The sequence below is a fragment of the Rhinopithecus bieti genome, unplaced genomic scaffold, assembly GCF_001698545.2.
Source record: "Rhinopithecus bieti isolate Rb0 unplaced genomic scaffold, ASM169854v2 scaffold_5626, whole genome shotgun sequence".
NCBI classification, from domain to species: Eukaryota; Metazoa; Chordata; class Mammalia; order Primates; family Cercopithecidae; genus Rhinopithecus; species Rhinopithecus bieti.
In genome coordinates this window covers 7901941-7917741 of record NW_016805666.1, presented here as the reverse complement: position 1 = coordinate 7917741, position 15801 = coordinate 7901941, and positions in this window count along the sequence as shown.

Below are 15801 nucleotides of genomic sequence, written 5' to 3'. Positions count from 1 at the left end.
GTGTAGTGTGACTCAGTATTTTTCCTCTCTGTGTTTGATAGATGTCTCTGGCATTCTATAAAATAATGGCTTTTTCACAGGTGGTCCTGGCACCTCCACTGGACTGTAGTGGGGTACTCCCTGCTCTATCGCCTGTCTTCCTGCTATGACTGGATACAGGCTGGTAAGAGAAGGGTGAGCATGTCATTCTGTATTCTTTTCCCTTTTCTGCTAACCCACGAAGCTCTCCAGTGAATCGCCAGGAGCAGATGAGACCAAATTAGAACAAAATCCCTCCACTCCAAAGTGAAGCTAGGTCTTCCTGAAAAAGTATTTAATATAGTTTTAATGCTTATATAATTCTTAAATCTGGCTCATTTTTAAGAACCTTCCATTTACAAGATTACACTTACAACTTTCAGTGCCTCGATTTTCTCATCTGTAAGATGGGCTGTAATATAATGGGTTATTGAGAGCATCATATGAGTTAACATAAGAAAAGTCCTTCTGTCAAGTAATAAGTGTTATTATTAAATGAGAAATGGGATAAATAAGCACGTACAATGATGGTTTTTTTTCTTTTTTCTTTTTCTTTTTAAATAAGATGGGGTCTTGCTATGTTTCCCAGGCTGGTCTCGGACTCCGGGGCTCAAGTGGTCCTCCCACCTCGGCCTCCGAGGGATTACTGGGATTGCAGGTATGAGCCACCACACCTGGCCTACAACTATTATGAAATCAAAAAGATCACTTGTAATACTGGTTTTGTAGTAGCACTGGTGCCTTCCATAGGGCAATGTTTTGGCCTGTGGATGAAATGTTGAGTATTACTCTCTAAAAGCAGGCTCCTGACTGACGCAGAAGTCATCATGCCTTGTGTCCGCATGAGCAGATTCTTTCCTGCCTTCAAAGAAAAATGAGAAGAAAAGAATTGATTTCTTCTGTGGAGCTGGACCCTTTCCAGAACTTTATGGCTATGTTTTAAATTGATGAATGTCTGACTGCCGGTGGAGACCCTGACAGGCTGGGACTGCTGGGATGTTAAAATAAAATGATAGAAAATGAAGACAATTCAGCTTGAGTTTCCACTGGGCCATTTGATCCGACCAGAATCCTTTCCAGAGCAAACGAGGCCAGAGAGAGCCAACACCTGTAACAACATCGCTGTGTCGCTGCCCGAAGGGTGGCCCCTGGAGGCAGAAGGGAAATAAGGAGTCTGTGGGGCAGACAAAGGAAAGACACAGGCCTGGGGACCCAGCTGCCTCCTGCCACCTTCGAAATGACAGTGGGGATTGTAAAAACCGATGCAATTTAAAACAGGAAAAGAAGAGTCTCCCTACCTGTCAGGCGATGCTTCGGGTGGGGCCAGTCTCTTCGGGACTCACCTGTGTTGCAGCTTTGTCACCCTCTGAGGACTTGGGCCTCATTTCTCTTGCGATGCTGCCCTCCAGGTGGCTGTGCCAGACAGCAGCGGGCTCCAAACTGAGGGAGGTGAACTCATCTTCGTAACACTAGACGCCGAAAATCTGACACTTTATCCATGGCAGGTAAACAACTTAAAAAGATTATTTTAAATAACAAAATAAAATAAAAATAATACACTTTGGGAGACTGAGGCAGGTGAATCACCTGAGGTCAGGAGTTCGAGACCAGCCTAGCCAACATGGCGAAACTCTGTTTCTACAAAAATACAAAAAAAAATTAGCCAGGCATAGTGACAGACCCCTGTCATCCCACCTCTTAGAAGGCTGAGGCAGGAGAATCACTTGAACCTGGGAGGTGGAGGTTGCAGTGAGCCAAGATCATGCCACTGCACTCCAGCCTGGGTGACAGAGCAATACTCCGTCTCAAAAAAAAAAAAAAGTAATAAAAATAATACATGTTGGAAGAAAGTTTAGAAAATATAGAAAAGTAGCAAAAAGAAGAAATTATTCATGTCTCACTACCTATAGCCAACATGTGTTAAAAGTTTGGGATGTTTTCTTCCAGACTTCAACAAAAGCACCCAGAGAGCTCTGCTTTAAAAAGTAGTCATGACTATATCTTACTTAATATTATTGTATAATCATTCTACATGGTATGATGACATTTTATAGACACAGTTGAATGGCTGTGTAATTCTATCAAATAAATGGATTATTAGTTAATTTTCTTTTTAATAAAAGGATATTTTGACTATTTTACTTTTTACTAGTATAAATAATGCCACAGTGAGCACTTCTGAAATAACTACATTTGGAGGTGTAATTCAGGTATCATGAAATTTACTTTTGATGGAGTACGATGCTGTAGATTTTAGCATACTCGCAGTTGTACAACTATCATCACATCTCATTCCAGAATATTTTTATCATCCTAGAAAGAAATCCCGTACCCATTCTTCCCTCTCTCCAGCCCCGACAACAACTAATCTATTTTCTATTTCTATGGATTTGTCTATTCTGAACATTTCATGTAAATGGAACCACAAAATAGTTGACCCTTTGTGTCTGGCCTCTTTCGCTGATCACAGTATTTTCAAGGTTCATTCATGTTATCACAGGTGTCAGTACTTGATTCCTTTTTATGGCCAAATAATATTCCATTGTTTAGATGTATCACTTTTGCTTATCCATTCACCAATGGATGGACATTTAAAGCTTCTCTTTCACCCTTTGGCTATTACGAACATTGCTGCTCTGAATATTTATGTATGAGGCTTTTTTTTTTTTTTTGAGACAAGTTCTCACTCTGCCACCTAGGCTAAAGTACAGTAGCGTGATCTTGGCTCACTGCAACCTCCACCTCCCTGATTCATGCAATTCTCCTGCCTCAGCCTCCCAAGTAACTGGGATTATAGGCGCCCACCACCACACCTGGCTAATTTTTGTATTTTTAGTAGAGATGGAGTTTCACTATGTTGGCCAGGCTGGTCTCAAACTCCTGACCTCAAGTGATCTGCCTGCCTCGGCCTCCCGAAGTGCTGGGATTATAGGCAGAGCCACCGCACCTGGCCCATGTACAAGTTTTGTGTGGACATGTTTTCACCAACCTTGAGCATAAACCTAAGAGTGGAATTACCAGCCATGTGGTGACTCTGTGTTTAGCCTTCTGAGGAACTGCCCAGCTGTTTTCCAAAGTGGCTGCACCGTTTTGCATTTCCACCAGCACTGCGCGAGCTTTCCAGTGTTTTCACAACACCTGCTGTTTTCCGTTTTAATTTTTTAAATATCCATCATAGTGGGTGTGAAGTGGTATCTCATTGTGGCTTTTATTTTCATTTTCCTGGTGACTAGTATGTTTAGCATCTTCTCATGTGCTTCTTGGATGTTTGTGTATTTATCTTCTTTGGAGAAATGTTTATTCAAATTGTTTGCACATTTTAAAATTGTGTTATTTTTCTTTTTATTGTTAAGTTACAAGAATTCTTTCTACATTCTGGATAAAAATCCCTTATCAGAAATATGGAGAAAATGTAAACATTTTCTCCCATTCTGTGGGTTGTCTTCTTACTTTCTTTATGGTGTCTTTTGATGCACAAAAGTTTTACATTTTGGTGAGGTCTGATTTATCTATTTTTTTCTTTAGTTGCTTGAGCTTTTGGTGCCCTATCTACAAATCTATTACCTAGACCGTGGTCACGAAGATCTACACCTTTGCTTGCTTCTAAAAGATTGATAGTTTTTGATTTTACATTTAGATCAAAGTCTGCGTCACATGGAAACATCTTGGACAGGGAGACTTTGCTGACTTAAATGGTATGAAAATTTTGATATCGTCAAATCGCTTTCCAAAGTGGTTGCACCAATTTGCATGCTTATTAGCAAATGAGAGAGCCCATTTCATTGTATACTGTAAAGCTTTTTAAAGGTTCCTATTACTCTTGTTAGACTAGATATGATGAAATTCTTGCTATGGATCCCTCAACTTTACCTTTCATTCTTTTCTGACCAAAGTTTCTTAGGCATTAAGGTATTCAGCGATGAGTAGATATTTCTTGTGTCGTCATAACTGATGTAATTGACTAAAATTGAGGTAGCTATAAAATGTTTTAACTCATTGTTGAAAATAAACATCTATTGAGCATCTGTAGAGGGTGGGGGGAAGGGTGGAGGGGAGGGAAAGAGGGGATGGGGGTGCAAAGATGAATGAGACACAACCCCTAGTACGGAGAACACTTACGTTTGTAAGGAACGCTTTCATAGCTCTGTGCCTGGGGGTCCTCTCAAACAGCCCTGCTGTTACGTAGACAAGATGCCATCCCTGTTGTAATGGTGAGGAAATTGGCTCAGAGGTCAAATGAATTGTGCAAGGTCACATGGCTAATGAGGGAAAAGAGTCAGTCAACCAGTATTTACTGAAGACCCTCTATGTGCCATGCATGCATCCAGAGATATACTATTGAAAAAGGAGCCTCCATTCTGGTTGAGAAGAGACAGGCACAAACAGTCAAGAAACAGATAAGAAAGAATTGCATGAGGTGGGTGGAGGGGTCCAGTTTTACCTAGCGTATTAGTTAGGGTTCTCCAGAGAAACAGAGTAATAGTGCATGTATAGATAGAGAGAGAAAGATTTATTGTAAGGCATTGGCTCATACAATTAAAGAGGCCGAGAAGTCTCACAAAGCCAGCAAGCTGGAGGCAGACGGTGTAGCTCCAATCTGAGTCTGAAGTCCTGAGAACTAGGAGAGCCGATGGTGTAAGTTGGAGTCCAAAAGCTGGCAGGCTTAAGACCCTGGAGGAGCAGATGTTTCTGCTGGAGTCTGAAAGTAGAAAAAGACTGATGTCTCAGCTCAAGGAAGTCAAGCAGAAGGAAATTATTTCTTAAGGGACAGTCAACCTTTTTGTTCTATGCAGGTCTTCAACTGATTGGATGAAAGCCACTCACATTAGGCACACCAATCTGTTCTACTCAATCAATTCAAATTTTAATCTCATCCAAAACACCCTCCCAGACACACCCAGAAAATGTTTGACCAAATATCTGGGCACCCTATGGCCTAGTCAAATTGACATAGACAATTAACATCACGCCAAGGATTGCTGAAGGCTTCACTGAAATAGTGACATTTGAACTAAGAAACATGAATATTTGGGGAAGAGCTTTCTAGGTAGAGGGAATAGCAAGTTCTGAGGTGAGAAGAAACCAGAGTATTTTAGGGACAGCAAAAAGATCAGCATGTTTGGAAGAAAATAGCAAGGAGAGGATTAGTAGAGGAGGAAGCTGGCAGGGCCAGATTGCATGAGGTTTGTAGACCATGATTAGAAGTTCGCACTTCGGCCAGGCACGGTGGCTCATGCCTGTCATCCCAGCACTTTGGGAGGCTGAGGTAGGCAGATCACTTGAGGTCAGGAGTTCATGAAAGCCTGGCCAACATCGTGAAACCCATCTCTACTAAAAATACAAAATTAGCCGGGAGTGATGGCATGTGCCTGTCATCCCAGCTCCTCAGAAGGCTGAGGCAGGAGAATTGCTTGAACTTGGGAGTTGGAGGTTGCAGTGAGCCAAGATTGTGCCACTGCACTCCAGCCTGGGCAACAGAGCGAGACTCTGTCTCAAAGGAAAAAAAAGTTTGCACTTCATTCTAAGTAAAGTGGGATGGTTTTGGAGGGATATCAGAAAGACCAAGGTGATCAAATGGAAAGAGCACATCATGCATGTGGACAGGGAGACCAGTTACGAGGTCAAGATCACGGTACCTTGAAGTAGGGTGGGGCTCGAAAGGCGATGATGGTCAGAGGTTGGACACATTGTGGAAGCAGGACTTGTAGAATTTGTCAGTGAATCGAACGTGGGATATGAGATTTACGGCAAATCAGATATTACTCCTAGATCTTGGTCTGAGCAACTAGGTGGATGTTGGTACTACATTTATCAACATGGAGAATTTTTGCTGGGGCTTTGGGGTGAGAAATGGAGTTTTGGAGAAAATTAGAAGTTATCTTTTGGCCTTGTTAATTTGGGTTTGTTACTCTGACTAGAACCCAGGCCTTCTGTCTTAGTCTGTTGGGGATGCTATAACAAAATACTATAGACTGGGTGGCTTATAAACAACAGCAATGTATCACAGTTCTGGAGGCTGCGAAGTCCAACATCGAGGTACTAGCAGATTAAGGGTCTGGTGAGGATCCCCTTCCTCAAGGACAGGCTTCTTTTTACTGTAACCTCACGTGGTAGAAGGGGTGAGGGAGCTCTCTCAGGCTTCTTCCCTAGAAGCAGGAATCCCATTCATGAGGGTGCCACCCCTCACGACCTAAGCACCCAGCAGAGACCCCACCTCCTAACACCATCGCTTTGGGAGTTAGGATTTCAACATATGAATTGGGGCAGGGGGTCATAACCATTCAACCCATTGCATATTCTGACCAGAACAGGTGTTTTTCCTACAAAGATACACTATTTATTCATTCAAAATATATTTATTGAGCCCTTGCTATGTGCAGAGCTTGGTCTCAGATGCTGAGAAAACAGCACAGAACAAGCAGGGGCATTATCGATAATGGTGCCCCACAGAACCAGCAACTCTGGGTTGAGGCTCTGCTATGTGCTGGGCATTGTGCGGAATACAAAGTGAGTCAGACACATTCCCGATGCTCCAAATGCTTTCAACTTAATTGGACAGTTTAGGCAGAGAGACACATGACAATTGATAGCCATGAATTAGTTCACAATACACTTATTGAATACACGTTATATTCCAGGCACTGTGCTAAACATGCTACATGCTGAGACTACGAGGATGAGTTAGAATGCATTCCTGTCTCCCAAAAGCTCACCTTCACGTGGAGGAGAGATTTAGGCAAGCCCATGATTTCAGTTCCATGTGGTCGAGGTAGGACAGTATGGAAACACATGTACGATGCTTAGCAGAGGTTACTGTCTGGCATTGGGGAAACTACCCCGAACAGGTCATACCTCAGCTGTGTCTTGCAGGATGAGGCAGCCCAGAAGAAGACTGATGGCATTCCTGCCTGGCTAAGGGGACAGCTGCAAACAGGACAGTGGGGGGCTTGGGGACAGGGGAGCAGAGCTGAGGGGCTCAGGATTCATCCTGTAAGTGACAGGGTGCTACTCCTGCGTTCTCAGCAGAGCGTGGGCTCTGTGGATGGGTTGGCTTGAGTTGTACAGCTTCCTATGTGTGGATAACGGGTGGCTGAGGAGGAGGTGTGGGGGGACTGGAGGTGGCAATGCCAGCTAGGAGGATGTGCCCAAGGATGACAGCTAAGAGAGAAAGATGGGAGCCGGAGATGAATGACTAGTGGGGTTCAGGGGGCAAGTGAGGGCTCTACGATCCCGCTGACCTCAGCAAGCAGGGAAGGTTTCACTAGGGAGGAAGGCTGGAGAAGGCTGGAAGGGAAATGGGAAGAAACTGGACCTAAAGTAGCTCAAGAGGTTGTCAGAGAAGGTTGAAGGAGGGGTGTGATCCATGACAGTAACCAACAGACACTCCCCTCATTAGTCAACAATCCCTGATGTCATTTAATCCTCACAGCTGTGTTGTGGGCTAGGCACACACCCCATTTCAAAGGCAAGGAAATGAAGGGTTGGAGAGGTTGAGTAATGTGCCTACGGTCACACTGCGCAGTGGTGTGGGTTTTCAGGCCCTCCCTTTGTTTTACTCCCTGTTGTCTGGTATCTCCCCTGGCGGTGTGGGTTAGAACTGAGGCAGTGCCACCCCAGGGGCCAGAGTTCCAGCCTCCTCATAGCCCAGCGACCCCTCCCTCCAGGGGCTGTGCATCGCCCTCCCCTAAGGCTCCTCTCTTGCATTCCCTGAATCCCAGCAGGCGTGCCTGGCAGCCGTCAAGCTCATCACCTCTGAGATCAGAAAGGCTTGGAAGTAGACCTGGGGGCTGTAAGCTGAGGAAACGCACAGAGGAGCAGTTAAAGTAGTGCAGGGTGCCGAGCCTGCCTTTAATGGTTTGCAGCTGCAGCAAGCACCAGCTTCCCCGTGGGCTCTGCCCTGCTGCGGAGGCTGGCTGGCTGTATTTCGCATCCCGACCAATTAGATCCCCATGTGTGCTGCAGGCGTGAAAAAATAGAAAGCGAATAATCCTTCATTCGCCTCTGCATGGCGAGCAGCTTTGATCCTCTCGGTGAGGTGGCCCTGTTCCATCAGAAAGTTCATCTCTTCTCAGCTTCCTTCTTTTTTTTTTTTTACCCAGTTTCCTTGTCTCAAAATGGCAATAACCTCCACCCAGAGACCTATGAAATGGCCACGATTCATCTTCAGACCCTTCTGATCAAAGCTGGGTTGGATTTTCTTCGCCTTCTCTCTTTTCAACTTGCGCTGTACAGTCCCTCCTTTCTAACATTGGTTTGGTGCCAATGTTTCCAGGCTGAAATCAAAAGGAATAGTCTATTAATATCAGGCTCCTGTAACAAGGCCACCATTGTTTGCTTCATTTCAGAATACCTATGGTCTTCTGGTGAGAAAGAGAGATCAGGAGCCTGAGTGTGGAGCCTGTGTGTGTGTACGTGTGCACGCACGCGTGTGTGTGTGTGTGGGGTTAGATAAGCAATTTCAAAATGAGCAAAAATAGAAGGAATCGATCCTGGTTCATTTCAAATGCCTGCTAAATCTCAGTGACTCTGGCTATGGATTAAAACACTGATCACCCATTTTGTTTCGGAAGCACCAAGGTCTTAGAGGCACGCACGTTTGGTTAGAAGACCTACCTTAATGCTACAGGTTAGGTGGTGGAGCTGCTGCTGGAGGTGGTGGGGAAGTGTGGGCAGTGGAGGAGGAGTGGAGAGAGGAGCAGCTGGGGGTGTTGCTGGAGGAGGAAGCAGAGCTGGGGCAGAGCTGGTGTGGGTGTTTGTGCAGAGGAGGTGGAGATGGGGTGGTGGGCTGCTGGAGGGGAGGGGATTAGTAGTGTTGGTGTGGAAGGCATGAAGAAGGTGGTGCAGGTGGCAGAAGCAGTGAAGGAGGAAGTAGAGGAGGCTTGGAAGGGCTGAGGGAGGTGGAGAAGGAGAAAGCGGAGGCAGGGGTTGAAGGGTGCTGGTGGTGGAGGTGTGGAGGAGATGGAGGAGGTGGTGGTGGCAGTAGACGAGGAACTAGAGGAGGGGATGGAGAGGATGAGGGAGAAAATAGTGGTGGGGGGAGATGCTGGGTGAAGTAGACTTACTGAGAACGGAACACACTGCTGTCCATGCTTCCTTCACCCCATCCCAGTGATCCCACAAGCTGGGAAGACTCAAAAGGTTATCCCGGAAATGGCAGGGCAGGTTTAGGGTGGTCACTCCCAGCCGAGGCCTCTCTGGATAGCCCTTGTTGGAAGCAGCTCTGCCTGGATAGGAACTGCATAGACATAGGTTTGTATCATTCAGGTTTGTGACACAAACCCTTACAGTGTAACCCTTCTGGAAGTGGGGGGGTGGGGTGGGATCACCTGGGTCATCTACACAGAATGTGCCTGGGATTCATGAGTGAACTGTATGGCTCCGTGAGAAAAATGAACTGGGAGTCCCAGGCCTGGGTGCCAGCCCTGCCTCTGCTGAACTGTGTGGACTTCTCCACTTTACTTTCCAGTCTCCCATTGTGTGAAATGAGGTTGTTGAATTAGGCGTGCCGGCTCTAACAGACACTCTGTTTCTACCTAGGAGAAATTGTGTAACCATTAGAGCTTTGCTTGAGGTCGTTTCTGAGCTTTTAAGGATAGAGTCTTCTTTTCCATTTTTCCTGCCTGGTCCTTTTCTGAAGATAGGGAAGAGTGGGACTTAGTTTACCTTTTGACAGCCTTGGATAACTGGATGGGCTATATCACCCAGTGCCCATTACCCTTAGGCCACACCCCAGACCAAACCCAGACCAAAGTCAGACAGATTCTTGCCACACCTAACTTCGAGGAAAGGTCACAAGTTTGGATGAGAGGGTTCCAAAATGGCCTGATGGCTGGGCACAGTGGCTCATGCCTGTTAATCTCAGCACTTTAGGAGGCCTGTTAATCTCAGCACTTTGAGGCTAGGAGTTGGAGACCAGCCTGGACAACATAGTGAGATCCCATCTCTATTATTTTATAAAAAGATAACCTGTTGTTACCTGTGACTACTCATTGCCAGATACAAGAAATGCAAGTCACAGTCCCAGAGTAAAGTCCGACTGTCAGGAGACCAGCCAGTGAGCTGTTGCCATCCGTCTAGAAAAGACAGCAGAACTGGGCAGGGGAGGGTATGAGGCAGGGAGGGCGATTCTGGAGTAAAGTTTCTGCTGCTGATAATGAGTCATCCGCAGTTTCTCTGTTGCTTGCTACCACACATTTTGAAGCCGTGGGGAAGGCTTTTAAAGGGTCAGAGCCAAGTTGTCCCTTTGGACAAGAAGTTAGTCCCAAGACGTCAGGACGGTTGCTGGTCGTGAACTTTTCCAAGACAAGATTGCTCAGGATACTGTGGTGTGGCAGGAACACTGAATTTAGAGGTTGGCATTGAGGGGCTGGGCATGGTGGTGTACTCCTGTAAGCCCAGCACTTTGGGAGGTCAAAGTGGGAAGATCTCTTGAGTCCAGGAGTTTGAAACGACTCTGGGCAACATAGTGAGAACTAGCCTCTACAAAAAATATCAAAATTAGCCAGGCGTGGTGGCACCTGCCTGTAGTCCCAGCTACTCGGGAGGCTGAGTCGGGAGGATTGCTGGAGCCCCACAGGTCAAGGCTGTAGTGAGCTGAGATCTGCATGCTCCAGCCTGGGTGACAAAGTGAGACCCTGTCTCAAAAAAAGGAAAAAAAAAAAAAGATTGGCGTTGAGGCTTGGTTCTGAAACTTACTTCTGAGACATTGAGTATATCGCTTCTCCTGTAAAGCTCAATTTCCTCATCCTCATTGTAATGGGAACAGTAACAATACCAGCTTCTATGCTGCCCTGAGGGTAGCAGCACTTTGGGAACTGCTCAATATTCTACACGTATTCAAGACTTTTTGTTACTATGGCTCTCGTTGACTTCTCTGACTTGCCGTGATGAGGCAGGTAGGAAGGAAGGTGAGCTGGGAGCAACTTCTTCTGACACACCTGAGCAGCCTGAAGCCACCACTAACTTAATGATGGATTTCCAACCATCAGAGTGCTGCTTACAGACCTAACTGAAATGTTCTGTGAGATTCACTGGCTGTAACCACATCTGAATGCATCAAAAGGTGTCATCACCCAACTGAAGAGCCATGCCTTGAAAGCAGGAGACTTAATATTTCCTGAGTGTCAGCTATACATCAGACTAGCTGCGGCTCACAATTAATCACTATTCACTCCTGGAAGGTAGATATTATCATCCTTATTTTACAGCTGGGGAAACTGGGGCTCAGAGCGATTAAGTAACATGCCCAAAGTCACAGAATTGTTCAGTGAAAGAAACGCGATTCGAATCCAGTTCTGTCTGTGAATGTCTCCACTATACCATGTTGATGCTTTGCCAAGACAAGCTGAAATATTTCTGTGATATATATGTATATATATATATTTTTTTTAATTTTTTATTTTTTTATTTTTTTTTCCCAGACAGTCTCTCTCTGTTGCCCAGGCTGGAGTTCTATGGCGTGATCTCAGCTCACTGCAGCCTCCATCTCCCAGGTTCAAGCAATTCTCCTGCCTCAGCCTCCTGAGTAGCTGGGATTACAGGTGCCCACCACCACCTCTGGCTAATTTTTGTATTTTTAGTAGAGACGCGGTTTCACCATGTTGGCCAGGCTGGTCTCGAACTCCTGACCTCAGGTGATCCACCTGCCTCGGCCTCCCAAAGTGCTGGGATTACAGGTGTGAGCCACTGTGCCCGGTCTCAGGTTATAGTTTAAATGTCCCCCCTTCAGAGACACCTTCTCAGACAATCGGATGGGAACACAGTTCTCCTGTCACTTTCTCTCATTGCACACCATGCTTTCCCTTCCAGGCGTATGCATCACAATTGGTAATCATATGTTTATTCATCACCTGTGGGATGTTTATCTCCACACCAGTCTATTTGACCCATGAAGACGGGTGCTACAAAGATGAGCCTATTTCTTCACCACGTTCCACTGAGTGCCCAGCACATAGCAGGATGAATGGATAAGTGAGGGTGGTTAGCATACAGGAGTTTTTCTGCTTGAAGGGGAAAATGTGAGCCCGGTGGGAAACCTAAGTATATTGAAGGAAGAGAAGACCCAAGTCTAATCGGTTTTAAAAATAAGGATGTTTATTTTAGCACCTCACCAGAAGCCTTGCGCAAGGGCTTCCAGGACAGACATGGGGCTCCCCAGTGTCCTGAGTGGCCTAGGTACATCCCAGCCCTCTGCTCTGCCATTCTCCTAATCACACAAGGGGGCAGCTACGATTCCAGGGACACGGACTGACCCAACCATACCCAGTGAGGACGGGGAAACGTGCTCTTTTTATTAGAAAGGAAAGTGTTTGCAAAGAAAACGCAAAAGAAAGTTCCCAGCAGCTTTCTACTCAGGTCAGCTCCCTTGGCCAAGATCGGGTTCTACTTCTATGCTCTAGCTTCAAGGAAGATTAACAAGACAGTACTGGCATTTAGATCCTCTGGGGTGGGAGATGGGCTTCACCAACAAGCAAGCAAGCAGGGGCAAGGTGAGGACAGTCTTGTGTATGGGGAAGAACAGCTGTGTCCACTGCACCTCCTGGATTAGGCGCTGGAGACCCCATGGGTGCAGGCAGGCTTACAGACAGCAGGAGGAAGAAAGACCATACCATTTTACCAATTAAACAAAGAAGTCCAGATTGCAATCATTCCATGATTCATTGATGTGAGTCATGGTGAACCTTCAAAGTTCATACATGCTAAGGAATTCATTAGCTGTCTGCTGTGAAATTAACAGCTGAGAGATTAGACTTGGGCCATTTTCCTGGAAGACCAAGTTAAAGAGGTTCCTGTGCTAAAACAATGAATGTCACCTGTCCAGTGACTGGGTGACAAGGCTTGAGAAGAACCGGAGGCCTTTCCTTCTCATCCCTGCGCCCAGCCTTGGCTGAAGTCCGAAGTCCTCTTAGACTTCAGAAATTCCTCAGTTATTGTGTGTTCCTTGGGCTGCATATCTGGCCACTTACTTGGCATTTCCACTGGGCTAAGAGACCTCTTGAGCTTAATGCATCCGAAACAAGCTCTTGGTGACTGCACCACCACAAATGTGCTGCTTTCCCAGTCTTCCCCATGTTAGCAAATGTGCCACCGTCACCTGCACTCAAGACAAGATCGAAAACGTCCTTGGCCGGGCGCGGTGGCTCACGCCTGTGATCCTAGCACTTTGGGAGTCCCAGGCGGGAGGATCACCTGAGGTCGAGAGTTTGAGACCAGCCTGACCAACATGGAGAAACCCCGTCTCTACTAAAAATACAAAATTAGCTAGGTGTGGTGGCACATTCCTATAATCCCAGCTACTCGGGAGGCTGAGGTGGGAGAATGGCTTGAACCCGGGAGGCGGAGGTTGCGGTAAGCCGAGATCGCCCCACTGCACTCCAACCTGGGCAACAAGAACGAAACTCCGTCTAAAAACAAAAACAAAAAACTAAAACTAAAACTAAACAAACAAACCAAAAAAGTCCTATCTGATTCCTCTCTGTCCTTCACAGCACACATCCAGTCCATCAGCAAGTCATGCCAGCTTCACCTCTCCAACACACCTCACAGGCGCCCCTCACTGCTTCCCTGCTCCCTGCCTAGTCCCAAACACTCTTCTCCGGGCTGGACCACGGCAGCAGCCTCTTGATTTGTCCACCTGCTCTCGCATCCCCACTCCTAGGCCATTCTCTACACTGCAGCCAGCGTGGTCATTTTGAAATGTGAAAAGATCACAACACTCCTCTACTTAGAAACCTCCAATGGCGGCTCCCTGATACCCATAGAATAAAATCCAGTCATCCTCACAGCCTGCAAAACCCTCTGCGATCTGCCCTTTGCCCACCTCACTGACCAAGCTTCATGTGCTCTGCTCCGGCAGACTGGCCATTTCCTCTGGGCCGTCTGCTGGAATGTTGTCCCCAAGATCTCTGCAGGCTGGCATGTCCTTCCAATTCAGTCTCAGCTTACATGAGGCCTTCTCAGAGAAGTCCTCTCTAACTCCCGATCAAAAATAGCACCCCAGTCTCTAACTTCTTACCATATTTTATTTTCTTCCTGACACTTATCATTATCTGAAACTAATGTATTTGCTGGTTTATCTTTATGATCTGTCTCTGGCAACAGCATATACATGGTACAAGGACTTATTTTGCTTATTGTTTTACCCTCTGCACTAAAACAGTGTCCTCATCTATGAGGACTCAGTGAACATCTGCTGAACGGGATGAATCTTAAAGCCTTCAACAATCATATTAAAAGACGAAACTCTTTACAATAAGAGAGAAAGCAATCATCTTTTCTTGGGCTTTGGAAATACTGAGACACTAGGGGACAGAAGGCACCAAAAATTTAGATAAGAGGGACTTGTGACAATCCTGAAACAGGTGAGCTTGAGAGCATCAAGGAAGGACAAGGGTGGTTGTATGGACAGGTGGGAATGTGGTCTTGATCTGTCTGTGATGAATTTGGAGAGTGCAAATGATAGAGTCAGAAGAAGAAAGTCACTCAAAGATCTGTCTAGAGTCCTTGGCTTTTAGTGTGGGCTTGACCACCAACTCTCTCTGGAATCTCAGGCAAGTTGTTTAGCCTCACTAAGCGTGGGCCTCTCAGGGCACTGGGCTGTGTGATCGCTGAGGTTTTGCCAACTGTGATTGTTTCATGCTCATTCGCCCGTGGTTCATTCAATCACTCAGAAAGTATAACTTGAGCACTGTGTTCCTGAAATGGTGCTACGTGCTGGCATGCAGCAGAGGACAAGGCTTAGTCCCTCTCTTCATGGAGCTTCTAACACAGGAGACAAATAGCAAATAATTATGCAAATAAATCCGTCAGTTCAAATGGTGATGGGAAGGAGAAGTGAAAGGTGCAATGAGAGTGTGTAAAGGGGTGTCTTATGGGGATTGAAGGGTCAGATAAGTCTATTCTTAAAAAAATGATATTTTCTTCTTTTTACAAATGTTCAAGATTTGGGGAAAGGAACGAAGGGAGCTCTGGAGAGTTTCTGTCCGGGGCTCTGGCAGCGGGCTGTGCATTTGAGCAGATGCTCTCCCCCTGCACAGTGATGGATTCTAAGGCTCCTTGTACATGACATGGTGGGTCCTCCCAGAGTCAGGCAGGGAGCCCAGCAGGTTATTCCTTGGCCAGGGTGGGGTGGGGAGGAGATGGTTTTTTTGTTTGTTTGTTTTTGTTTTTTGAGACGGAGTCTCACTCTGTTGCCCAGGCTGGAGTGCAGTGGCGCAATCTCGGCTCACTGCAAGCTCCGCCTTCCGGGTTTACGCCATTCTCCTGCCTCAGCCTCCCCAGTAGCTGGGACTACAGGTGCCGCCACCACGCCTGGCTAATTTTTTTTTGTATTTTTAGTAGAGACGGGATTCCACAGCGTTCGCCAGGATGGTCTTTGTCTTCTGACCTCGTGATCTGCCTGCCTTGGCCTCCAAAAGTGCTGAGATTACAGGCATGAGCCACCGCGCCCAGCCGAGAAGTTTTTGATAGTGTGAAGAACCATTTTCTTCTGTGTAGCAGATGAAGGTGAAACTGGGTGTTATCAACTTTTTATGCCAATCCCCTGACCTCATCCAGCCAAACTCCTATCAGTAGGCTGAGCACATAGAAGTGAGAAGTTGGGGGGCCGCCTACTTACCTGTTTTGTGGTGCATATAAATCTTTTTTTTTATTTTTTAATTTTTTATTTTTTATTTAAGTTCTAGGGTACATGTGCATAACGTGCAGGTTTGTTACATATGTATACTTGTGCCATGTTGGTGTGCTGCACCCATCAACTCGTCAGCACCCATCAATTCGTCATTT